The sequence below is a fragment of the Notamacropus eugenii genome, chromosome 2 (genome assembly GCF_028372415.1).
Source record: "Notamacropus eugenii isolate mMacEug1 chromosome 2, mMacEug1.pri_v2, whole genome shotgun sequence".
Taxonomy (NCBI): domain Eukaryota; kingdom Metazoa; phylum Chordata; class Mammalia; order Diprotodontia; family Macropodidae; genus Notamacropus; species Notamacropus eugenii.
This window is the reverse complement of record NC_092873.1, coordinates 527167797-527193778: the sequence shown is the minus strand read 5'-3', so window position 1 is coordinate 527193778 and position 25982 is coordinate 527167797. Positions and strand designations below refer to the sequence as shown.

The window sequence follows — 25982 nt, the reverse complement described above, 5'->3', positions numbered from 1 at the left end:
AGCAGATGGAAGAATGTTTGCTGAAGGTTCCAGTGTGCCTTCAGTTATAGGTGGCCTTGGCATCACCTCACTATGTTTTTAAAGGTTTTTTTTAAGGAAATATCATTATTTTCATTTCTAGCATAGAATAATAAAGGGACCAGTGGTGGAATTCAAGCTTGAGGAGGTATATTAAATATGCTTGATGAAAGTTGGGGACCTCATGGTGGTTGTCAAGGTAGCCTTAGATCCTTGAAGGCTGTGGCACATAGTAAGGGCTCAATAATCCTTGTTGATTGATAGACTGGCAGAGTTTCCCAAGATGCAAAGGCTTAAAGGGTGGGTCTGACAACAGGCTATACATCTGCCATCAGAGGAAGAGTCTTGTTTCATCTTGCCAGTCACTGGAAGAGTGGCCGTTGCATGACTGGCCACTAAGATATAGTCTGGCTGACAGAATGCTGGATGATAGTCCAGGGATTTGAATATCACCTCCAACAATAAAATTAGTCCATCTACATGAAGCCTGTCTGAGTCCTAGCTGAAGAGTACCCTCCTGTAGCCAATCAATTCCTATCTGTTTAGTATATACCTACATATGTGGGGAGCAGCTAGATGGCATAGCTGTTAGAGTTCTGATCCTGGAGTCAGGAAGACCTGAGTTCAAATGTGTTCGCTGTCACTTACTAGCTGTGGGACCCAAGGAAATTGTTTCATTTCTGTTTGCTTCAAATTCCTCAATTATAAAATTGTGCTAATAACAGCAGCTACCTCCTAGGTTTGTTGGGAGTATAAAATGAGATACTATTTATAAGCCACTTAGCATAGAGCCTGGAATACAGTAGGTGCTTAATAAATGCTCATTTTTTACCTTGTCTACCTTGATAGAATACAAGTTTCTGGAGGACAAAAACTTTCTTTTTTCTCTTTGTATTTTTAGTGCAAAATCACAGCTCCTGGTATATAATAGATGATAAATAATTGCTCATAGATTCATTACTAGTTGTGTGACCCTGGGCAAATCACTTAACCATCTTGTGCCTCAGTTTCTTCATTCGTTAAAAGAAAAGAATAATAGCACCTACCTCCTAGTCTTGTTGTGAGAGGATCGAATAAGATAATCCTGGTAGAGCACTTTGCAACCCTGAATGTGCTAGATAAATGCTAGCTATTATTACTTTAGGTGTAAGTGATAGTCAGTACAAAGGCATGGAGGTCAGAGATGGCATTGGGTGTAAACAGCAGCAAGAAGGCCAGTGTGGTTAGACCAGAGTGTATGAACTAGAGGAACTGGTGAAGGGAGTTTACACATGGTCCCAGAGGCAATATCACAGGTAGTCAGTGGAATTTAACAAGCAGGTGGGGGCTATGTTCTTCAGGAGAATTGCTGCCCATCCTCCTTGCTCTCCCTCTCCTCCTATTTCTTAACCTTTCACAATGTGGCTTCCAACATTACCCAGAATTCCTCTCTCCAAAGTTAAAGAAATCAATTATAACCCCAAATCTCTATGGAAAACACACTCAGGCTATACACTCAAAATCTGTATATACACAAAATCTGTATGGAAAAAAATTAAATTTGTCTTTGATGATTCTGAGTTACTCTAGGAATCTTATCTCATCTCAAGAGCATCATTTACTCCTGAATAAACATCATTTACTTTTGCCAATTACTGCTTGCTTTCAGATAAAGAGCAGTCTTTCATGAGAAAGGGAGGAGACCAAATGTAATCCCCATTTTACAGATGAAGAAACTGACACCCAGAAAAATGAAATCACTTGGTCAGTCTTCCACAGAGTGCATGGGAGAGCTGAGAGGAAAACCTGGATCTGCTGACACTTCACCCTGTTATCTTCCCACTATTTCTAATGGCTTCCTAGCTTTGAAAATAAGCCTTTCAGTAGAATATAAAAAAGGCTTATCCCTCCTGAGAGCACAGAGAGGGAGAGATAGGAAAGCAAATAAATCTTCAAAAGAGAAAAACTGTTAAAAATTCATAAAACTAAGTTGGAGAGTCATTTCTGTATGCCAGTCTGGAGAAGGGAATCTCACTGTTTTATGTCCAAATGCCTCATGGCGACCTTAATTCATAACAGTTTGCATGTGTTAGAAAATAACGCTACTGGGGCTAATTATGCCACATTTTATGAGGAACAAAATCTGGGGAAATGGAGTGGGAAGGAGAATAGTCTTGACTCTTGAATGGGTTGGGTGTGAGTCCTTCCTGCTCTGTGTTTTCTGTCAAATGAAATAAAGCTACCCCTGATAGTTGATGTATTGCTAGCTTACATGCTTGCATGGGAGATGAGGTCTCTTTACTACTATAAATGGTGTGTGTGTGTGGGGGGGAGTTGGAAAGGGATTAGCTAAAAAGGTAGATTTTTAAGACGCCACCAAAAGTAAATTCAGAGATGTCATTCTGGGCTACAAGTTATATCTAGGGAGATAAGGAGATTTTTTACTTGTTTTTGTCCATTCCTGTGATTTCATTGGTTGAAGGAACTCCTTATAAAGAAATTCCCTCTACAGATGCAGTTCAGCAGCTCTTAAACACTTCGAAGTTTCCAAATCATTACAGCTATTATCTCATTTTAGCTTCATAAATTTATCTCCTGGAGAGAGGCACTATTATTCTTATTTTACAAATACGAAAACTAAGGTAGACATCGGTTAAGTGACTTTCTCAGGGTCACACAGCTAGTAAGTCATTTATATCTTAAGAGAGTTACCCAGGACATTGAAAAGTGACATTATTTGCTGGTGTCCGAGGTGGGGCTTAAACTCAGCTCTCTTCTTACCTCTGAGACCATGTCTTTCCATTATTCCAATGTGAGGTATGAAATTGTCCTCTGATGGAAACCAAACCCATTGCTTGCTAGATTATAGCCACTCTTTCAACAGAATCCTAAAGGAGGCATTGAGAAAATATTTAGGGGATTTGAGTTCTTTGGTTGTTTGATAGACCTACAGACATTTACAGAAATTAAATCTTGGGGTGTTTCTTGATAGACCATTGTCCTCCTCCTTCCTTACCAGGACCAATCTGTGGGGTCATCTTAGCTGCAGAAATCTTTTGCCCACAATTTCTTTTTTTTTAAGTTTGAGTTTGTACTCAAACCACACTTTATAACCATGTTCCAAAGAAGGGGAGAAAAACCACACCCTCATTATTGGCCAGACATGAATAAAAAATATTCTTCTCTATTCGACAATTTAGAACATTTACTTTTAACGAGATGCTCACACAGTTTTGGAAAGTTTGCACTATTTTTAAAACATTGAAGAGTTGTATTAGTCATGAATCTTTTAAAGTAGGTCATCATGGCACCATCCTTAGTCATCAGAAGAAAAAGCTAATGCACGGAAAAGGTCAGCAAGTCACCGACAGTATGGTCCCTAAGTGGAAGGTAGATTTCTGGCTCCAGTGGATGTTCTCTCATGGCCAGTGGAAGTGCCATGTGGAGAGCTGTGGTGGTTTTGGTGTAGGCTGATGAAGCTTTTCACTTTCCTGTGTTAGTAAACTAGCATGATGGAAAGATTCAGCCAGTTGTGGGGATGAATCCTGTCACTTACTGACTATGTGGTCTTGGGTGAGTGAGCTCTCTAGAGCTCAGTTTCTCCAATAGCAAAATGAGTGCGCTGAAGAGATGGCCTCTGAGCTCCCTCCCAGCACCAAATCTTAATCTATGAAGCATTGACTAACTTTCTTCTGCCTGTTAGAATGGGACTGAAATGTGCTGGTGGCAGGAATTCCCACCCTGCAAGGCCATGATTAGCATAATCCCAAAGAGCAAAGGATGCGCTACCTTCAGAGCGAGTGGTTTTTCCCTTCCTGAAGGGCTTTCACTGACATTTGTCAGGGTTTTCTAGAAGGAACTCTTGGTCAGGTGCCGATTCGACCACATAACTGCTGAGCTCTCTTCCAACTCCGAGCTTCTGGGTGTGACAGCTCCTAACCTCACTGTATTTTAAGTATTATTTAGTTTTAAAAAGCCAGTCCACATATGGTTGAAAAATGTGTCCTTTCGCTTGCTCATTTTTTAGGGTCTGTGGTCTAGAGAATGCTTTCTCAGGTAGCGAGTGTAGACCTTCCCTTCCCTTTGGCCGTTCCACAGACCCAGGCTACCCAGATCCCACCTATGGGGGCTCTTGGGTGAGCTTGACCCCCAGGCCTGACCTTCTGCCCTACTATTGCTTCCTAGGGCCTCTTGGCTTAACCAACTTCCCTGCTTCTCATGCCCTCCATACCACTGGGCACTGCCATCTGGCTGGCCAACACATGCTAAGGATTCCTAGGCTTTGCCATTTACCCTACTGGTGTCCTCATAGCATGGCTGGGCCTACCTATTGGTTCTGCTGCTAAATTAGCTTATATGTGTCCTCTCTCCCAATTAGAGCAGGAACTCTGCAGGGGCTGGAACATCTCACTTTTTCCAATGGTACCCTAAGCACTGAGCACACGGTAGGTGCTTAATGAAAAGGTTTTCATTTATCTTTGATAAAATCTTCTGAGGATGAGGTCACACTGTGTCATGGAGCTAAGCGGGGCTGGAATCTGAGGGCAGGATGATCGGGTTCTTAGATTGAGAACTGGAGGAGATCTCAGAGGTGGACTAGGCCAGCTCCCTCCTTGTGTAGGTGAGGAAACTGTGACTTCATTCATTCAACAAACATTTATGAATCTCCTACTGTGTACCAGGTCTGTGCTAAGAGCGGGGGATACACGAAAAAGCAAAAGATAGTTAAAAGATGGTCCCTGCTTCCAAGGAGCTGTCAAAATAATGGGATAGACGATGTGTATACATACATACATACACACATGTATGTGTATGTGTGCACGTATGTGTATATATAATATATATAGATATATTGGTATGTATTTACATACATACATATATAGCTTACATACACAAAGCTTATCATGAGTGTACATGCATATATACATACATGTGTATATACACACATCTACATATTGCAGATATGCGTTTACGTATATGTATGTGTATGTATGTATGTACATGTGTCTCTATATATATACTTATGTTTATACACACACATACACACACACACACATATATATACACATATATACACACATGCAGAGAGTAAGCTATACCCAGGATAAATTTAAAAAACAATGAACAGAGAGAAGGCAGTAAAACTGAAGATGGTTTCCTGTGGGAGGCAGTATTTTAGTCAGGACTTAAAGGAAGCCACAAGGCCGCACCAGCAGAAGGCATCAGAGGCTGGGTCAGGATTTGACACACTGGCCTCCTGCTCTTTTCCATATACACACCATGTTGTCCTGTCACAGTCCCCAGTCTGTGATTCTACATGTGGCACATGCTTCTAAACTCCCAATACAGGCCATCTTGCTAAAGGCATTGGGGAGGACCTAGCACTAACCTTTGGGGGCCTTCCAATGCACCATGTTCTAGGAAGTCTCAGTCATGTCCAAGGGGCATACTTCTTCAACCAGTCATCAAGAAACCTTGTTCCATGAGGGTCCAGGCCTTGGCTAGCTGGTGGGCCTCGGGGTTTCCTTTCCCTCCTGCCCAAATGGATGGTTCTATGCTTTTATGAAATGCATCATTGTACTGAATTCCATAGAGTATATGCTGTCCTGGTTCTCGATTTAGTTTGGCTTCTAATCCACTGCCATGAAGGTGAAGGCCCCCTCCAAAGTCAAGTTTACCAGCCCTCTCAGGAGCTCATTCTTGGGTAAAGGAAGCACTGAGAAAACTCTATCCCAAGAAGCTCCATCTTGCTTTGCTCTCAGAATCACATCCTTCTTTGTATTCCCTCCCCCTCATCCCTCTCCCTGCAGTGTTTAGCATGTGGTGAGCACTTAATAAACACTTAGTGACTGATTGACTAATTAGAGGGGCTCTAAAGGGTGGTCTCTTTAAAATGGCATTTTGTATAAAAAGACGCTAGTTAGGAAGCTGGCTAGCAATGAAGAAGGGTGACCTTGGCGAGTCAGTGAAGGCATTGTAACGTGGACAGACCAAACAGGATTCCTTTGCCATTCAATCTGAGACTACACCGCGCCCCCTCGGTCTGAGGGCTATAGCTGACCCTCTTGGATTTCTTGAAAGGGACACTATTCTTGCCTTGACCTTGTAGTCTTCCCAAGCCATCATCCTATAAAAGCTCACTTCTCTTTCAGTTACTAGGCTCTGAGAAAGAACTGTTGACTTTTGGTGGCCTCCACCTTCTCATCTTCCTCTCACTTTGGACAAGTCAAGTCAAGGAGTATTCATTTAGTATCAAGCCCTGTAGCAAGTAACTACTAAAACAACAGAGTAAAAAGGAAGACAGCTGTTGTCCTAAAGGAGCTTATACTGCAATGGAGGAAGAGAAGGCAGGAGAGGAACTTGAGACACAGGAAATGGGAAAGGAGATGGTTCCCCAAGATGGCCATGGTGGGGAGAGTCAGGGCAGACTCCAGAGGGGAAGGAAGCTGTGAACATGACTGACCTAGGCACATTTCTCAACTGGAGTTTCTGAGAGAACTAACCAATCCACCTGCCATCTTCCAGGGGGAGAAGGCTGATCTCATGGGCAAGATCCTTCTTCCATAGCTGGTTTTCATCTCAACCAAAAGCATTCCTCTTTTGAAAGCCTTGAATGTTATTCCTCCCCTGAACTCTCCACCTCTTCACATCCCCCCCCCCCCCCACAAAGCAAAGAACTGTGTAATGGTTATGTTTAGATACATTGGGATAAAGGGTGGTCTCCTGGTGATATCTTTGATCCAAACCTGAAATCCAAACTCTTCTGTAACTTTAATAATTGAATAACACGAATAATGTGAAAAGGATCTACATAACCGACAGAACATGACACTTTCATAAATATTCTAGTGGATTTTATTTGCGAGCTTAAATGTCACATAAGAGAGTAAGTCAATAAAAGTATTTTTAATGAAAGGAAAATTAAACCACAAAAATTACTAAAGATATGGAGATAGAGCCTATAAATGAATATGACTAGAACAGAAGAAAAAGAGTTGTTTAGCACAGAGAAGAAAAGGTGGAGGGTTGACATAAATAATTTACATTTACAAAGGGTAATTTTTCTTTAATCAGAAGGCTATTGAGTCTTTGTTCTGTCCATGGAGGGACAAACAAGCAGAAATGGGATAAAATTAAAGGCTGAGATAATGTGGTTGATCGTAGCAAAGAACCAATCAAGGTTAGGATTGTTAATTCACAGTGTGCACTATTGAAGGGTCTTAGGATTCCAGTCCCTAGAGATTTTCACTAATCACCACCGCTATACCTTATAGCATGATGCTTTTCAAAGGACTTGTAAAAATCAGTCTTCCTTTAGAGTCAGAAAAACCTTAGGTTCAAATCCTACCTTGGATATTAGTTGAATGATCATCGACCAACCACTTAACTTTTCCAAGTCTCAATCTTTACCTATCCTATCAGCTTAACCAAGTCTTATTAACTCAACCTTTACAGCATTTCTTGATCTGTTCCCTTCTTTTCCTTCAAATCAAAACCCCCTATATTCAGGTTTTCATATCATCTCTCTCAGACTATTGTAGGAGCCTCTGAATTTGTCTCCCTACCATAAGTCTTTTCCCAACCCAATTCATTTTCCACACAACTGCCAAACTGCTATTCCTAAAGCACAGGTATGATTATTTTATTCTCCAGGGTACTCCAATGACTTCCTATTATCCAACATAGAACTTGGCACAAAGGAAACAATAACTCTTTTCCTCTCTTCTCTCTCTCTCCCTTTCTTTCTCTCTTTTTTCTTCCTTCCTTCCTTTCCCTTTCTTTTCCTTCCTCCCTCTCTTCCTTCCTCTATCCTTTCCTTCCTTCCTTTCTTTACTTGTCACTCAAGTGCCTAAGATATTTACTGAATTGGAGTTGAATCCGTAAAGTGGACATAATAATGCTTATAGTACCTATCTCACAAGGTTATTGTGAGGATCAAATATAATATTTGCAAAGCATTTTAAAACCTTAAAGGAGTATATAAATGCCTTGTTTTATCACTAATTAGCATTATCAATAATATTCATTGGATTTATCCATAATGCAATCTGAATGGGCTTTAAATACCACCACTACCCTTCACTTTCCAAACCCACCACTCATTTCTCATTAAGTGAGAAAATCCCATTATCTCAACCCAAAGAGAGGTCAGGTCAGATCAATACAGCCTGAATTGGACTGCTTTATCCACCTTCAATCCTATTTCCTCCCATTTCCTCCATGACCTTGATCTATCCATCATTCCTTCTTCTCTCACATATTTCCACGTCTTCTCGGCCAGCCTCATGTTCTCATGTTCTCTCCCAGATGCTTCCAGACTCATTTTACTCTACTAAAGTGCCAAGGTGTCTCCTACTCTAAAAAGGAACCAGCAAGGAGCTGTCCCCATCGCCCCGAACATCTCAACATCCTTTCCTCCTCTTTTCTCCAATGTTGGTCATCGTATTTCTAAAAGTGCATCTGCTGCACACCCTGCCTCTATTTCTTTACTATTGACTCAGTTCTTTAATTAAAAATGTGAATTTTATATTTTAAAACTTTAATGATAAAAAGAGAACATTTCCTTATACAAAGGAGAACAGAAAATGAGGATTCTGTATGAACTCATGGATCTCCATTAAGTACAGCTTGGTCAAATATACATATTATACACACACACACACACACACACACACACACACACACGCATAGTAATACATCCACCAGGCTTATCACTTGTGCTCACTCAGTTCTTGATCTTTTGTAATCCATCTTCCTTATGCATTTTTCTCTCACTGATTTCAAAGGCAGCCTAGTGGACGTGCTCTGGATTATTATCAGAAATGAATAAAATCACCAAACCCCCTACTTGACTCAGCATCCATCCTTCTGTAGAGAAATCTCTTCTCCCATTGGTTAGATTTCCTTTCTCAGTCTCTAATCTGGAATTTCTGGGCTTGAATAAGCACCATACTGATGTGATTTATTACCATCAAATAATGAAACATCAAATAATTAAAGTATAACAAAGCTCAGCTTATTTGTAATTAGAGAACTCTTCATTGCTAAATCCACTGTTTGTTTGTTTTTGCCTCACTGCCCAAGACCTCTCTAGCATATGCCACTGGATTGTCAACCAGCTCTTTCCTGGGGAGACTCTGTTCTCCCTTTTTCCTTCCTTCTGTTCCACTCAGTACTTTTCTGTGTAAAAGAAGAGGTTTGCACCAGATGATCCCTTTCTGCTAGGATGCCATCATCTTCTGCCCAGTCTAATGGTTTTCTTCCTGCCCCTTTGCGTAATCCTTCCATTGTGCTTATTGTTTGCTGCTTTCCATCCCCTTTTCTGCCCTAAAATGTGAATATTCTTCAGCGTTGCTTCCTTCACTCTCACACCATCTTCTCCATGTCTCTCTCCCCCATATTTCTCATCTATTCATAAAGCTTTAATCTTGCCTGTGCAGATGATCCTGAAATCTCTATTTCCAACCTAAACCTGTACTCAGATATCAAGTTTAATTTCATTCAGTTATATACGCATTTATTAAGCACCTACTATGGTCAGTACTGGGGATACAAAGACAAAATGAAAAACAGTCCTTGCCTGACCTCAATGGGCTTTAATTTTACTGGGGTGGGGGGCACAATGTGCCCACAGATGAGTATGTACAAGGTGTCCTAGAAGGCTTGGTACAATTTTAAACTTTTAAAACTTAGCTTCAAAGTGCACTCAGGTTTTGGGGGCACCACATCCTGTCTAAAATATTTGCAAAGTGATACATGAGGGAGTTGTATTTTCTGCTGCGTCTGGGCATCTTCACCTATATGTCTTGCCAGCACCTCCAATGACGCCTCATGTTGTCTCCCAGAGTGGTTCTTCCCCTAGCTTCTTTTTTTCCCTTGATGGTATCACTATCTCCCAGTTATCCATGCTTGTATCATCAGAGGGGGGACTGGAAGCAGCCCTTCCTGTCTATTACAGACATCAGGCCCACCCTCTATGTGAGGTGTCATGTAAATGGCGGGTCTTCTTTCAATTTGTGTTCAGTTATTGCCAGTAGCAGCTCCAATGTTACTAGTGAGGTGGCCCTGCCTGCCCCCAGAGTCAGGGAGGACAGCCGTGCCTGGGGCAAGGTGCCAACCCCAGCTCTATGCAGAGGAGACCAGTTTACCACAACACACCACAAAGCACAGGAGTCACTGATTGGGAAACACAGCCCTCTTGGGCAGCAGTACCTTGCTTAAATAATAAAATGGAGAAAACTCAGCTGGGATTGTCATGTGTGTGCCAGCATGGCCTATCAGATGCCTTGGTTTTGAGCTGCCAGAAGTCTTCTCTGCCAGGGAGGACAAAGAAGGAAGGAGAGAAAACAGAGAACATGACTTCTTTTGATCTATTTGCTAATCAGAAGAGACTAATGCCTGCTGTTTTGAGAAATCCCTCATCACATTCCATATAAGGATAGACAATTACTCTAAACATTCCTATCCCTCAAGAGACAACTAAGGAATCAACTTTATGAACTCTTAAATCTCTTCTCAGACTAAATCTATGATAATATACACAATGCCATAACTAGGGCAGGGCAGCTTGGACTTCTTCTCAGAGCAATGAAATGTAGAGGGTGCTGATACTGGTTGCATTTTTTCAGCTTGTAGAGAGAGTTGAGTTTAACAGTTAACTTATCAAGAATCATTAGTTAAAACATGACTAATATAGAAATGTTTTGCCTTGACTATACACATATAACGTATCTTGAATTATTTGCCTTCTCAATGAGGGGGGTGGGGAGGAAGCACGGGAGAGAATTTAGAACTCAAACTTGTAAGAATGAATGTTAAAAATTGTTTTTACATGTAATTGGGGAAAAATAAAATATTAAGAATTCCAAAAAAGAGAATAATTCATTAAAATTATAAGCTTCCAGATGATTTACTTTCCACCCCACAACTACCAGGTCCCCAGTAGTACCTCCCTAGCCAGGTCAGGTTTTTCCCTGATCTCTCTTCTGTCAGTAATCGTGTGGGTCTCTCCCCTCCCACTGCCGGTTTCAGAAATAGAACTGCTAGTTATGTGTCTGCCTATGAGTCACCTCTTTGCATGTGACCATGACCAACTCTTGCCCCATTCTGAATGTGGTGAGAAGGAATAGAGAAGTTGATGGAAAAACAAATAGTTGTATTGCATATATCTTGTATGTACGATAGTCATCTGTGTGTTCTTTCTCCCATTAGAACGTAAACTCCTTGAGGGAAGGGACAGGTTTTGCTCTTCTTTGTGTCCCAGCACTTAGCACAATGTGCCCAAGTCATCATTGGAAAGGTTCTGCAGCCTCCTTAACCCCACACTATGTTTTTTTACACTTCTCACATTTGGATTATCTACAACCGTGAAAATTAAAGATGGCGGTATTCAAAAATTTAGAATCGTATAGCATGAGCAGAACACTGATCTTCAAGAAAAGTGGTATGTGTGTGTGTGTGTGTGTGTGTGTGTGTGTATGTACATTTATTGAGAAGCAAATTAAGATAAGTCAATCAATCAACAAGCATTTATATTAAGCACCTACTATGTTCCAGGAACTGTGAAGGCCATCAATATGAATAAGTGAAATAATCCCTATTGCGAAGGAAGGACTCTAAAGTTTCTAAATGTAATCTGGAGCCTTCTCTTCTTCTGGTTCAATTCTGAGCACAACTCTCTGTCTTTCTGAAATGCTTGTCCCAGAATGATGTCAACACAGAAGACCAACCTTTCAACTTAGTGCCATGGGACTGATAATATCAAGTCCCAGATCACATGAGGATTGCTTTGATAAGCCATGATCACTCATAAGAACTCAGCTAAATGATCCATGTGTTTATGGTGATTCTTCTATAACTGGATGGATCTGTGAGCTCCCAATGTGGTCGCTCTCTCAGACGTGCAGATTGTAACTTATCTGTGCCTGATCACCTAGAGCAACAGTTGTCTGTGTCTAAAGCCTCCATCGAGGATCCACCCAATGCAGGGTGTGCTTCTTCTAGATGAGAGTCAATAGCCAGCTAGGTGGCACAGTGGGTTAGAATACCACTGAATCTGGAATCTGGAAGATATGAGTTTAAATCCTACCTTGGACATGAACTAGCTGTTTGACCCTAGGAAAGTCACTCAACATCTCTCAGTTTAGGTTACTTCCATAAAAAGGGGATAATAATGGTGCATTATCTCTCAGGGTTATTATGAGGATCATAATATAACATATGTAAAGCATTTTATGAACTTTAAAGTGCTTCATAAATGCTAGCTCTCATTATGCATATGTCCATCTATCCATATATATATATATATACATATACACATGTATAGATATAATATGTATGTATATCATAAAAGAATGTCATAAAGCACCTGACTGGGGCAGCTAGGGGGTGCCATAGTGCATAGAGCACCCAGCCTGGAGTCGGGAAGACTCAACTTCTTGAGTTCAAATCTGGCCTCAGACACTTACTAGCTGTATAAACTGGGCAAATCACTTAACCCTGCTTGCCTCAGTTTCCTCATTGTAAAATGAGCTGAAGAAGGAAATGAAAAATCATTCCAGTATCTCTGCCAAGAAAACCCCCAATGGGGTCACGAAGGGTCTACATGACTGTAATGACTGAACAATAACAACAAAACCTTAAATGTGCCAAATAAATTCCAGCCATTATTAATATATATTGATACATGTCCACATGCATGCCCGTGCATCTCTCAAGGTTCTTAACCAGGCTTTTAAGAATGTTTTTTTTTTACTAATTTTATAAGTGAATTTCAACACAACTGGTTTCATGATCTTATATATTTTGTATCATGCATTTAACAGCATGATCCTGAGAAGGGATACGTTTCACCATCCTGCCTATCAGAGGGGTGCAGGACCCAGGAAAGGTGATGAAGCCCCACTCTATGGATCTGACAAAGTTCATTGTAGAGAACCATTACTAAGTGATAAAATGATTTAGAGAAGGTGTAGACCCACTGGGGCTGGATCCAAGATTCTGTCCATCCTTGGTGGTATGTTCAGGTTGCCATTTCCTGGAAAGTGTAATTGATACTGTATTTCCCTCAAATACAGTTCATTGGGGGTAGCTGAGAGGTACATGTAGAGCTGTACGAGGCTTGTGGATGTTTACATCACCAGTATCTTTGCTTAAGAGCTCTAGGCAAACTTGAGGATGGGATGATGGCATCCAAGCACACAGGTCCTGAGAGGCACAGAAAACAAGATGGAAATAGATGGCTTTACTGATCTTAAAGCCATCCATCAGGAAGGGAAGCATAAGAAAGGCAAACAGTTCAGCCCATCAGTCAGCTGGGGTGGGAAGCAGTGGGGGAGGGAACATGGAGAATTAAACCTTATGTCAAAAAGCAATTAAGGAGAAATTAGACAGCCCTGGATACTGGGGGGTGGGGGTGGAATCCATTACAGGAATTACAATCTCAGCATGTCACAAGAGATCTATCGTCTCCCAGGGAATATATAGCAGAGACCAGATGGCAGCCAACCGAGTCACTGACTCAAACCATTGAATTGTCACCATATCTTCAGTCACTCATCTTCCTGTGCCTAGGCAGCAGTGGCCTTCTTATTGCAGAAAAAGCAAACATCTGACCAGGTTTACTTTGGAGGCAGAAAAATCCTAGCTGAAATTCATCCTATCTGAGGTCAATCCCTTTTTCTTTAAGAATGCTATGCTTGGTGATGATCAGATCAGCTGTATCAGTGGGAATCCTTGTTATGGTAGGGTTGGGATTTCCACTTCCAGTTGGGGAGGTAAGTGGTCAACAATAGGATGTCTGGGTGCGTCCTTTGTTCCTTGGGAAAATATTTTCTAAATGACAACAAATTTTGCTTTCTGAGTGTTGCAAATTGAACTTAGTGGGACTTTGGACTTTATCTTTCTAGACCAAATGAGCATCTTGGTCTCCCACATTCAGATGACTTCTAAAATAATTTCCAGCTATAAAAAAAAATCCTAGAATTCCACAAATGCAAACTTGTAAGTTCCCTATACTAATGAGTCCCATTTGGGTTCTAATTACTAGCTATGCAAATGGAGTCTCTTTGCATGGGAAAGTAAATGCACTGAACACAGGGATATTTTTCATTTTTCTTTGTAATCTTGGGTGCCTAGCACAGTGTCAAGTGCATAATAGGTGATTAATAAATCCTTAGTGATTAGTTACATTATTAAATTAAGTTTCCACAGAAAGCAGCCTATTTTACTGTTGGACAACTCTGATTATTCTAGACTCCCTCCTACCAAAATACAAAAATGAATTTTTTTTCAAGGAGTCATTATTCTCACTTGGATGACTGATGATGGATAAAAGACTGTACAATCAAGGGAGAACATTAATGAAATGTCATTTCCTGTCTCTGGTTCTCAGTTTCTTCATCTGCAAACTAAAAGGGTTGGATTAGGTGACCTCTAAATTCCTTTCCAGCTTCATAGCATAAGATCTTTTTAAAATTAATTAATTAATTAAATTTTCGTTTTCAGCATTCACTTCCATAAGATTTTGAGTTCTCAATTTTCTCCCCCTCCCCAAGATAGCATGTAATCTGATATGGGCTCTACAATTACATTCATAGTCAATATTTTCACCCTAATCATGTTGTAAAGAATAACCTAAGATCTTAATGAGAGTCACGATACTCTCGTATTTTTACACAGTGCCCTTGATTCCTCAGAGCATTTTTTCTTTTATGGTTTCATTTTTATCTCAATAGTCATTCCACAAAAGAATTCCTGTCTCAATTTAATTGATATGTAAACTGAGTCACAAGAAACGGCTGTGATAGAGTAGAAAGGCAATTTCATCACAGGGCAAAGGCTCTAAGTGTGGAGCCTGCCTCTTATCTATTACTTCTGTGTCCTTGAACAAGCAACGTCTCTTCTCACTCATCTCCCACTCACTCCTCCATCCCTTTCAGTCTGGCTCCTGTTCTCGTCACTTGCTTGACTCTGGCTCTTGCCAAGGTCTCCAGTGATCTCTTCATTGCTAAATCCAATGGCCTTTTCTCAACTTTCATCCTTCTGGAGTCTTTTGCAGCCTTTGCCACTTCCTGGCCCTCCACTTTCCCCTTCTAAGATACTCCGCTCTCCCTGAATTTTTGATGGCATTGTTTTGTCTTGGTGCATCCCCCACCTGTTGAATATATTCTTTTCTGTCTCCTTTTCAGAATCATTTCTCATGTTTCAGTAGGAGTGAGGAAACCCCAAGGTTCTGCTGTCTTCACTTCTTTTCTCTCATTTAGGCCTCAGAATAGGGATTATTACCCTTAAATGAGACTCAGTTGAGATAATACAGACAAAGCATTTTGCAAACGTTGAAGGAGCATGTTATTGTCAGCTATTATTAATGATTATAAAGTGGAAGGCCAGGACAGGATGCTGGGCTTGGAGTCAGGAAGAGCTGGGTACAAACTTGACCTCTGACTCATTAGCTGTGTGAACCCAGAAACTCCCTAGAACTGTCTTGGATGGGTTGTGATCTCTTGTGGTTGAGGGACTTCCCATAATGGAAGTGAAAATCAGAAACTGTGTATTTGATATTTATTCTTGTCATCCTGCTTCTACAGACGGGGAAATAGACACAGAGGTAGGGTGACTTGTCTAAGACCACACGGGGGTAAGCATGGGGTTCGAGAGGCCAGCATCCAAGACTGATACAACTCCCCCAGGTCTCTAGACTCCAAGCCCACCCGTGCTCTTACCACTAGACTATGTTACATACTAGGAGATATTTTCTATTGCTCTTCCTGCCCCTCCACCAAGAGGAGTGGATAGAACTCTTCTACAGGAGAAGCATCCAAGGAATATGGGGGGAGAAAGGGAGCACATTCCACATTACCATCCAATAATTCAGTTCCACTATCACTTCCTAAATGCACTGTGCTAAGCGCTTGGAATATACAAAGTATGTGTACAAAGTAATTTCAAGAAGGAGAGATAATGATTAGCCAAGAGAAGAATTATGGAAGGCAGCACCTGAATGTGCTTTGTGGGAAGTTAGGAATCCTAGGATGGGGGGTCAAGTGAGAGCCTTTGAGATGACTTCCCCACCCCCATCCCCCATTCCAACTCACTTTGTAGATGGAGAGCTATCAGACCAGAAAACTAATGGTACATGACACCCACATGTTAAACTGTAGCTCACCTTCAGACATCATCTCAGACGTTTTGCATTTATTTCTACAAGGTGCAGTAGATTCATGGACACCTTTTAAGGCTCTCCTTACTGAAAGGGAGAAATGATGCATATTGTGGCACCTTGAAATAGAGAAGCATCTCCTCTGTAGCTTTTTAAAAAGATTCTCTTGCCTTCCAGCGGAAGTCACAATAGTTTCAGAAGAGCTATTCATGACCTTATTCAAATAGGCACTTAAATAAATGGATCTTTCATTCTTCATAACAGCTGGTCTGGAGTGACTCAAACTGCAGCCCCAATCATCTCCCATCATTTACCTGAGATAAAATATGCTTTTAATAAAGTCTGCTCACAGACAGAGTGGTAATCCCTTCCCATTCAGACCCAGCTATCTCATTTTACTACATAGCCTCCTGTTTTTTTCCTAGAGGAACCATGTTAGGGAGCTCAGAACTCTTTTCCTTGACAATCCAGATCATGATCAATCACTCAGGTCAAGGATGGTTGTGTACTTCCTTCTGACTCCAGGGAAGCCTAGCAATTTATCCTTAGGAATAGGGAGTTTTCATTGACATAATTCATTATTTTAAATTTATTTTTGATCCCTTCTCTCCTTTGGCCCTATTATATTCCAAACTTAAAAAAAAAATCTCTGTTTGTGACCTTTTTACCCCCTCCCCCACTTCCATGCTACCATTGGAGTATAAGCTCTCTAAGGGCAAGGACTGTTCTATTTTTCTATGGAAAGGGGAACAGGAGAGAGAAGAGGGAAAAAGGATAGGAGGGAGGGAGAAGAGAGGGAGAAGGAGATGGAGAGAGGGAGAGGGAGAAACAACACAAGAATTTACGCTATTTGATACATCCTATTTTGCTTCCAAATGCCATAAGATAGAATTGACTGCACTGAACTACCATCCTCAACTCCAGACTTCCATTGACTCCCTCTACTCTGCCTACATCCCTCTCTCCTCTCAAAGGTGTTCAATGCCCCTCTCCTACTCAGCCTGGCACAGCTAAGTCTAACACCATCTCCCCTGTTCCTAAGGGAGGCAAGATCCTCACTCAGTGTTAAAGAGCTAGTCCTTCCCAATCTACAGAGTCATGGAGTGGATGAAAAGCTTCAAGATCTGGAGGATGCCTTGGGGAGATAATTAAGATGCCTTTGAGGTACATAGTGGACTCCTTTTCCCATGTTCCCTCTTCCATGTTATTTCCAGGATGAACAATTCCTCTCCATATTTCAGCTTCTCTGCATAAATGTATTTCCTAGTCAGACTAGTCTTGGTTTGTCTCTTTTAAGGTTCCCCCTTTAAGGGGGCAAGCAAGTTGTTTTTCAATTGTGTCTGATTCTTCATGACTCCACATTTTGGGTTTTCTTAGGAAACATACTAGACTGATTTGCTGTTTCCTTCTGGAGCTCATTTTACAGATGAGGAAACTAAAGCAAACAGGGCTAAGTGGCTTGTCCAAGGTCACACAGTTAGTAAATGTCTGAGGTCAGATTTGAACTCAGGAAGAGGAGTCTTCCTGGCTCCAGGCCAGATGCTCTGTCCACTGCAGTGGCACCTAGCTGCCCAAGGATAAAAGTACTCTGAATTATAGCTCCTTTTCAGACTCCTCCAGTGCTTCTCAGCTCTCACCTCTCTTGCAGATGCAGCCATTAAGATAAAAAGAATCTTGGATGCTTTAGATGGTGCATTTGGATCAGCTGGCACCCACCACAGAGATGGTCTATTTGGCTCCAAGTTCCTCTCAACTCTGTTTCTCCTTATAAGGACTTATAGAACACACAATCCTAAGGTCCCAGATTTAGAACTTAGGGTTCACATAGTTCAATGTTCTCATTTTAAGGAGGAGGAAACTGAGGTTCAGAGGCAAAATGACTCAAGTAAGATCAAACACAAAGTAAATGACAAAGCTGGGATTTGAAGCCAGGTCTTCCTTGACTCCAAATCTAGTTCTCCTTCGGTAAAATACGCTGTCTCCATCCATCACCACTGAGTCTCCCTTCTCTAGACTCTCAGCCTATTCTTGCACCACATGGTTTATCATCTACCAGTGTGATACAAAGCCCACATCCCATACTGCTTCTATCATGGTAGGTTGCTGTTATCAATACCAACAGCAGTAATAATAATAATAATAACTATGCATTTATATAGTGTCTAAAGGGTTAGAAAGTGCTTTAACTATCTTATCTCAATTGATCTTCACAATAACGTGGTGAGGTGGGTGCCATTATTGTCTCTGTTTTGTAGAGGAGGAAATGGAGGCTAAGAAAGATGAAATGACTCGCTCAACGTCACGCAGCTGGTAAGTTTCTGAGGTAGGTTTTGAATTCAGGTCTTTCCAACTCCATCCTCAGCTCATCCACTACAACCCAGCTGTCCTGAGCATACAGAAGCCTCGTCCTAACTGTTTCATCAGCCCCTCCCACATGTCACTCTCCTTAAAGGATCTTGGGTTGAGAGTGGGGGGAAGGTTAAATTCCTTTGCAAAGATGTATGTTCCTCCTTGTAAACTCAGAGCCCCCTCATCTATCTAGGCTTCAGATTGCTTTTAGGTGGCCTCAAGGCAATGCTTCTGGGCACACCCACAATTCTCAGCCAATCAATAGCTGCTACTTAGCTTTTACACACATTGCCTGCATACTCATTACTATCCCCTGGATGATCAAGGGAGTCTCACCCTCTCAGGCTTCTCCAACCCTTGCTAAAGATGGTTTGGTTGCCATCAGATCGAGGAGAGTGGGAAAGCAGGAATTCCTGCAGAAGGCATCACCACACTTCTTGATCCAAACTACTTCAGACTAGTCAGATGACACATCAGTGAGCCCACTGGCTCATCCCTAATTATGGAGCCTTTCCCAAACCGAATTAACAAAGGGAATCCTTGTCTGACCAGGGGAGCAGAGTCATCATATGTGAAAGGGAGAGCTGGTTTTGCTGTGTGTGCAGAAACAGGCCTGTTCTGTTCACTCTGGTAGGAAAGAAGCTGGCCTCAGGGCACACGTTCAACCCTTCCTCCCCCACCCCAGACTCTGTCCATGGGCTCCCAATCTCAACTCCTTTGTCCAGACTCATCGGGTAAGAGCTCTGGCATTAGAAAGGACCTTTAGAATCATCTAGTGCAACCTCTTCAATTTACAAGTGAGCAAAGTGTGGCCCAGAAAGGGGATACAATTGGCCCCAAATCACACAGGGAATCCGTGGTGGAGCTGTGTTTTAGGGTTTGAAGCCTGGTCCTCTGACAGCTACCGGATCCCTCACTCCTCCACTAATTTTTATTCATTCATTCTTTTTTGTTCTTTCAGAAATCATAGGCTGGAAGGCACCTCAGTGGTCATCTAATCTAACCCCTTCATCCTCTGGATGAGGGAGCTGAGGGCCCGAGATACTGTGACTTGTCCAAGATCACACAGGAAGTAAGCATCACAGATGAGATTTGAATGACGTCCTTGGGCTCCAAAGATAGCCCTCATACTGCTTTTCTCCCTTAATTACAGCATATGAGTATCTAGAATGGTAGACTCAAAAAGAACTGAGTGGTCATCCGGTCTAACTCCCACCCCATTTTACAGATAAGAAAATTCAGGCTGTGAGAGATTGTGCCCAAGAACATGTAGCTAGTAAAGATCAGGGTGTGGTGAGATTTGAACACAGGTCCTCGGACTTGCAGGAAGCTGGTGCTCTTTCTATCCTGGCACTTGCTCCAGGGTACTCATTCCAGCTGAACCAGATCAGAGAAGAGCCCTTGTCTCCTTGCCTACCTTAGTTTTCTTTTTCTTTAGACTAGATCTTTTGCACTGGGGCTAAAACCAGCTGCATAAACTGATCAGTCCATGCTTCATGTGTTGACCATAATGACATGAGGATACCGTGTATTGTGGGAGGCAAATTATCTGTATGGAAGTGGGGCAATGGGGTGGGGAAGTTTTTCTTTGACCAATTGAATTTCTTCCTCCCTTCTTTCCCTGAAGAGTGATTCTTTTCCAAGGTTCTGACTCAGTGTGAATAGTGGAGCCGGAGGATCTGGGTTTGAATGTCACCTCTCCTTACTACCTTTGTGACCTCAGACAAGTCATGTAACCCCCACTGAATTCAGTTTCCTCATCTATAACAAAGGAGTTAGACTAGTTGGTTAGTTAGACTATGGCTCCTTCCAGTTTCAATAAATAGTTATGGATTTACTACTACATTTACAATCCTATGAACCTTTGTGGCCTTCTGTAAAAAACAATCTGTAAAATGAGAGATTTGGTCTCCATAGCCTCAGAATTAGGCTTAAGTCTATTAACCTGTGACATGGATAACTCACTCTAAATAAGTCCCATTAGCTAGTTAACATATTAACAGAGGTTAGTGTAACTGATTAATAACTCATGACCATCAGTACTTCCATCTAGCAGTAACCAGGGCCCTAACCCAGTGACCCAAATGACAGAAACTTTTTGATGAGGGAGTAGGAGAGGGGCAGGGAGAGAGGGAGGAAGGGCGTTGCCCAAAAGACCCCTGCAGCCAGGTACACAATGAGCTAGGTGACTTTGGAGACTCCTTCCCCACCCTGAGACTGGAAGGTTGTGAGAATGAGGATGGACCCTGATCCAGGCCCAGCAGAGCAGCCAAAGGCTGCAGAGCCTCAGAGCCAAGTTGTCCTTGCATGCTTGATAGTTTACCTCAGGCTGAGCTTTCATGTGCATGCTAATATTAGATGTGGAGAAAATGGAAATCATATCAAGCTTTTTTTTTTTTTTTAGAAAGGCAAACATCCTCCAGCACAGTCAAATACTGATAATCTTGTTTAACAAAACCTGAGAGTCGGGTGACAAAGTTTGATCCTGACAGCTTGATTTAGAGGAACCAGACCATCTGTTCTTGGGAGACATCTCCACCTCCACAGGATTATCATTGTACAAGGTCTTCTCCCCTGGGGCCCTTTCCTTTGGTTGGTTGTTTCTTCCTGGAAATACCATTTTAAAGACAGTCATAACATTCGTTCCTTCATTCCTCACTGAGCCCTGTTTGATGCAACATTTATGTAGAATATTAAATTGTAAAAATCGGGGATGTAGGGGTATCCACACTTTATGGTTTAATCAATAAGGGAGCTCTCAATGTGGAAACTCCCTCCACCAATGCAAATTGGCAAGTCATCTATAGCTTAGAGTACTGGAAAACTGCCTGAAACACTGAGACGTGAAGTGCCTTCTCTTGCCAGGGTCACATGGTCAACGTATGTCAGAGGCAATAGTCGGGAGCACCAAGGAAGGTCTCGGAGGAATTTATAGAAACCTGCCCAAACCTGCTTCTCATAGAACCACTGTGACCATCTCTAGTATGATTGGATTGGGTGTCTCTGAAGTCCCTTCCAGCTCAAGATCACCTTCCACTCCCGTGTTACCAAGGGATTCTTTTCTTTCTCCCTGGGATGGTCTTGGGACCTCTCAGCCCAGCTTAGGAACATGCAAGACCCACAGCTCTTAGTTTACAGAGGGACAGAGGCTTCCTCCATGGAGAAGCTGGAGCTGAGGGTCTTAGGTCAAACTGTGATTCCAGGTCCCAGAGCTGGGAAAGGTGGAGCATGGGAAAACTCACCCAGGTGCCTTTTATCGTTTGGGTAGTAAATACACTCTCACGCAAGCACACATGCACACACACACACACACACACACACACACACAAACAAGTATTCAGAAGCAAAAAGATGGAGCTGAAACATTGTTAGCTGTTTCAACAAACATCAAAAGCGACATCCTTGACTCAGACCCATTTCCTATGGTCTTCTCTTAATCAATCTGCAGTCTCCTTTATCTCTTGATAAAGTTTAAAATGCAAAAGATTATCTGGGTATGAGTTGCCGCTCCAAGCCCCTCTTCACTCCAACCGCCATAATCACTATCCATTTGTAAAAGCTGCTGATTTCTCAGCACAATGAGAAGCATCTCGGCTTCTCTCTCCCTCCCTCTTTCTTCTTCTCCCTCTCCTCTTCCTTTCTCTTCTCCTTTCTCCTCTCGTCTTTCTCAGTCTATCCCTGTCTGTCTTTTTCTCCCCCTCCCCCTCTCTTCTTCTCTTCTCCTGCCTTTCTCTGTCTCTCTCTGGTTCAGGCTCTCTTCTCCTCTCCTCTTCCCTTCTCCTCTTGTCTCTGTCTCTCTCTTCAAACAAGAACAACAGGGACAAATTAGGAAAATGAGAATGGGGACTGCCCTCGTTGTCTTAGCTCACATGACCCATGATCAGGAAGAGGCACATTCTTACTGTCACAGTCCTTTGGCAGACATCCAGGAGGCATTAAAGGAAGGCGTCAGTTTTGCACCCTCTTGTGATTTGGCAATGTTGGGGTGTAAAGCCCGGTGAACGGTCAGCCCTGGTAAATGGGGGGGGGGCTACTAGATTTAGGATTTAAATCCAAAAGGGATCAAAGATATCATTTAACCCCCCTTCCCTCACCCCCATATATTTCAATGACGACAGAGGAAAGAAAGCCTGGTCCAGGGGCTGCATGCCACACTCAGGAATCAGGAAGCCTGGGGTTTGAACCTAACCTCTGATATTCACCAGCAGTGTGACCATGAGTACTTCCATTCTTTATGCCTCGGTTTCCTCATCTGTAATGTGGAAACAGTAATAGCACACTATGGAGTATCTACTTCCCAGGATGGACTTAAGGCTCAGGTAGGATAAAGATTCAGCAGAGATTTGAAAACCTTGGAGTTCTATAAGCGCCAAATAGCATAACAAAGAATTGGAGAATTGGAGAGTTGGGGGGCAAGCTCCAAAAGCATCCAGCCCAACCCACACTCAGAAGGAAGTCCCTGCTGTCATGTACCTGATAAGTCTAAGCAATGAGCATTTATTAAGCCCTGCGTCCCAGGTACCGTGCTAACTGCTGTGGATACAAAGCAAAGCGTACAAAGGGGAGTCCATCATCTCTCAAGGTAGCTCCAGATGCCTAGAAAATTTGTTCGACCTGTGGGCTAATACAATAGAAGCAGACACAGAGTCACCAGAAAGGATGGCAAAATAGACCCTGGACCACCATCAGGGACCGTAAGCAAACCACTGGTGGGGAGAGGCCGAATTACTGTCTACTACATCAAGTTTAAACAGTTGTCACTCTCATCAGTGGCTTCACATCCAAAGGGTAACATCAAGATATGCCCGACTATGCTTGTCTCCCTCCTCCCCTCAGGACAGGGGCTTAAAACTGACATTTCCTTCTCATGGGTCATTAGATTTATTCTGGTGTGCACAAAATAAACACAAACATCCCAATACAGAAAAAACAGAAAAAGAAAAAGACTGTGTATGAAATTGGGAACTTCTGGTCATGTACCTTTCGTTTTTCAAAACTTTAAATTAAATTTAGCTTAATAAGAAGAAATGTGCCCTGTTTGGGTCACCTTCTGAACTTCCCTTGATTCTCTTCTGTGTATTTGCTGATGTTTTATTGATGTTCCTTCCTGTTTTTCTCTTTCTTACTAACTCGCCTCTCCAGTCCGCTGGAGCCCTCACCTAAAACCACAGGAGGATTTTCGAGATGAGCCACACCTTCGCTTGTTTTGCTAACAGACTTGAGTTCAAATCTTACCTCAGACACTTGACACTCACTAGCTGTGTGACCTAGGGCAAGTCACTTAACCCCAATTGCCTCATCCTGGGTCATTTCCAGTTATCCTGATGAATATCAGGTCACTGGATTCAGATGGCTTTGGAGGAGAAGTGAGGCTGGTGACCTGCACAGCCCTCCCTCACTCAAAACAAAATCAAGTGCAAGTCATGCCATTATTTCTCTGATGGCATGGTCTTCTTCTTTTTTTTTTTTTTTCTTTAATGTGTGCACTTTTATTTGAACTGGTCTTAAGTCAGTGTACAGGTAAAGCTCCTCCCCTCCCCCAAGTACTGGCACCAATCTCATAAAACTCGCAGGGAGACTGTGAAGTCTTGTCTTCATTCACATCTATGTTGGGGGCAGGGAGGGAATTTAGGGGGCCATTCAATATGGCTGACAATTTAAAAAAAAAAAAAGGAACAAGTATTAAGGCGGAAGATACAAAAAGTTTTTTTTAAAGGATTACATTAATTTACATGTAAAGCAATACTAGTACCTTCCCCCTCCCCCCCTCCCCATCTGGATTTGTTACTCAGCTCATTACAGAGCTAATTTCTCTGTAACAATGCATTATACAATATTTGGAATGACTATTAAAAAAAAAACATAAATGTACAATCAAGAGTCCTGAAGACGCACTGTAGAACTTTGGGGATGTTTGCCTCCAACATACTTAGACTGCTCATCACCTTCACCGTTCCAGTTTTTAAATCCTGAGTCAAGCGCCAAAAAAAAAAAACAAAACAAAACAAAACAAAACAAAAAAACAAATAAAGCCATGCCAATCTCATCTCTTTTTTTGGGCAATTATCATGTCACACCCTTTTGACAAAAAAAAAAAAATCAAAAAAAAATCAAAAAACACACAGTCCATTTAGAAGCATTTGCGGTGGACGATGGAGGGCCCAGATTCATCATACTCCTGTTTGCTGATCCACATCTGCTGGAAGGTGGAAAGAGAGGCCAGGATGGAGCCTCCAATCCAGACAGAATATTTGCGCTCAGGTGGGGCAATGATCTTGATTTTCATTGTGCTGGGAGCTAGGGCTGTAATCTCCTTCTGCATCCTGTCGGCAATGCCTGGGTACATGGTGGTACCACCAGACAATACGGTATTGGCATACAAATCCTTACGGATGTCAACATCACACTTCATGATAGAGTTGAAGGTAGTTTCGTGGATTCCACAGGATTCCATACCTAAGAAAGATGGCTGGAAAAGAGCTTCTGGGCACCGGAACCTCTCGTTGCCAATGGTGATAACCTGACCATCAGGGAGCTCGTAGCTCTTTTCCAGAGAAGAGCTAGATGCAGCAGTAGCCATCTCCTGCTCAAAGTCTAGGGCGACGTAACACAGCTTCTCCTTGATGTCACGCACGATTTCCCTCTCAGCTGTGGTAGTGAAACTGTACCCTCTCTCGGTCAGGATCTTCATGAGGTAGTCCGTCAGATCACGGCCAGCCAGATCCAGATGGAGGATGGCATGGGGAAGGGCATAACCTTCATAGATGGGCACAGTGTGGGTCACACCATCACCGGAGTCCATCACAATACCAGTGGTACGACCAGAGGCATACAGGGACAGAACAGCCTGGATGGCAACGTACATGGCTGGGGTGTTGAAGGTCTCAAACATAATCTGAGTCATCTTCTCTCTGTTGGCTTTGGGGTTCAGGGGGGCTTCTGTGAGCAGCACAGGGTGCTCCTCAGGGGCCACACGGAGCTCATTGTAGAAAGTATGATGCCAGATCTTCTCCATGTCATCCCAGTTGGTGACAATACCATGTTCGATGGGGTACTTCAGGGTCAGAATACCTCTCTTGCTCTGAGCCTCATCCCTCACGTAGCTGTCTTTCTGGCCCATACCCACCATCACACCCTGATGTCTGGGGCGCCCAACAATGGAGGGGAAGACGGCCCGAGGGGCATCGTCTCCGGCAAAGCCAGCTTTGCACATGCCAGAGCCATTGTCAACAACGAGAGCAGCAATGTCATCATCCATGGCGAACTTGGAAGTGGCAAGTTTAAACCCTTAAGAGAGAGAGGAGGTGGTGCCGCACCTGGAGGCAGGGGAGGGCGAGTGCACGCTGGGTGGGAGAGCTCACAGCTCATGGCATGGTCTTCTTCGGCAACGAAGGACGAACACACACACACAACAGACTATGGAAATAAGTGATCAATCAACAATCATTTATTAAAGCATCTACTCAGTGACAAGCGC

At 42.5% G+C, this 25982-nt stretch overlaps 1 protein-coding gene and 1 pseudogene across 1 annotated transcript in view; both read right to left on the bottom strand.

The window, feature by feature from the left end:
• SGIP1 (SH3GL interacting endocytic adaptor 1) overlaps positions 1–25982 on the bottom strand; it is a 277554-nt gene that overhangs the window by 168136 nt on the left and 83436 nt on the right. The window lies entirely within an intron of this gene.
• LOC140530290 (actin, cytoplasmic 1 pseudogene) lies at positions 24082–25882 on the bottom strand (annotated as a pseudogene).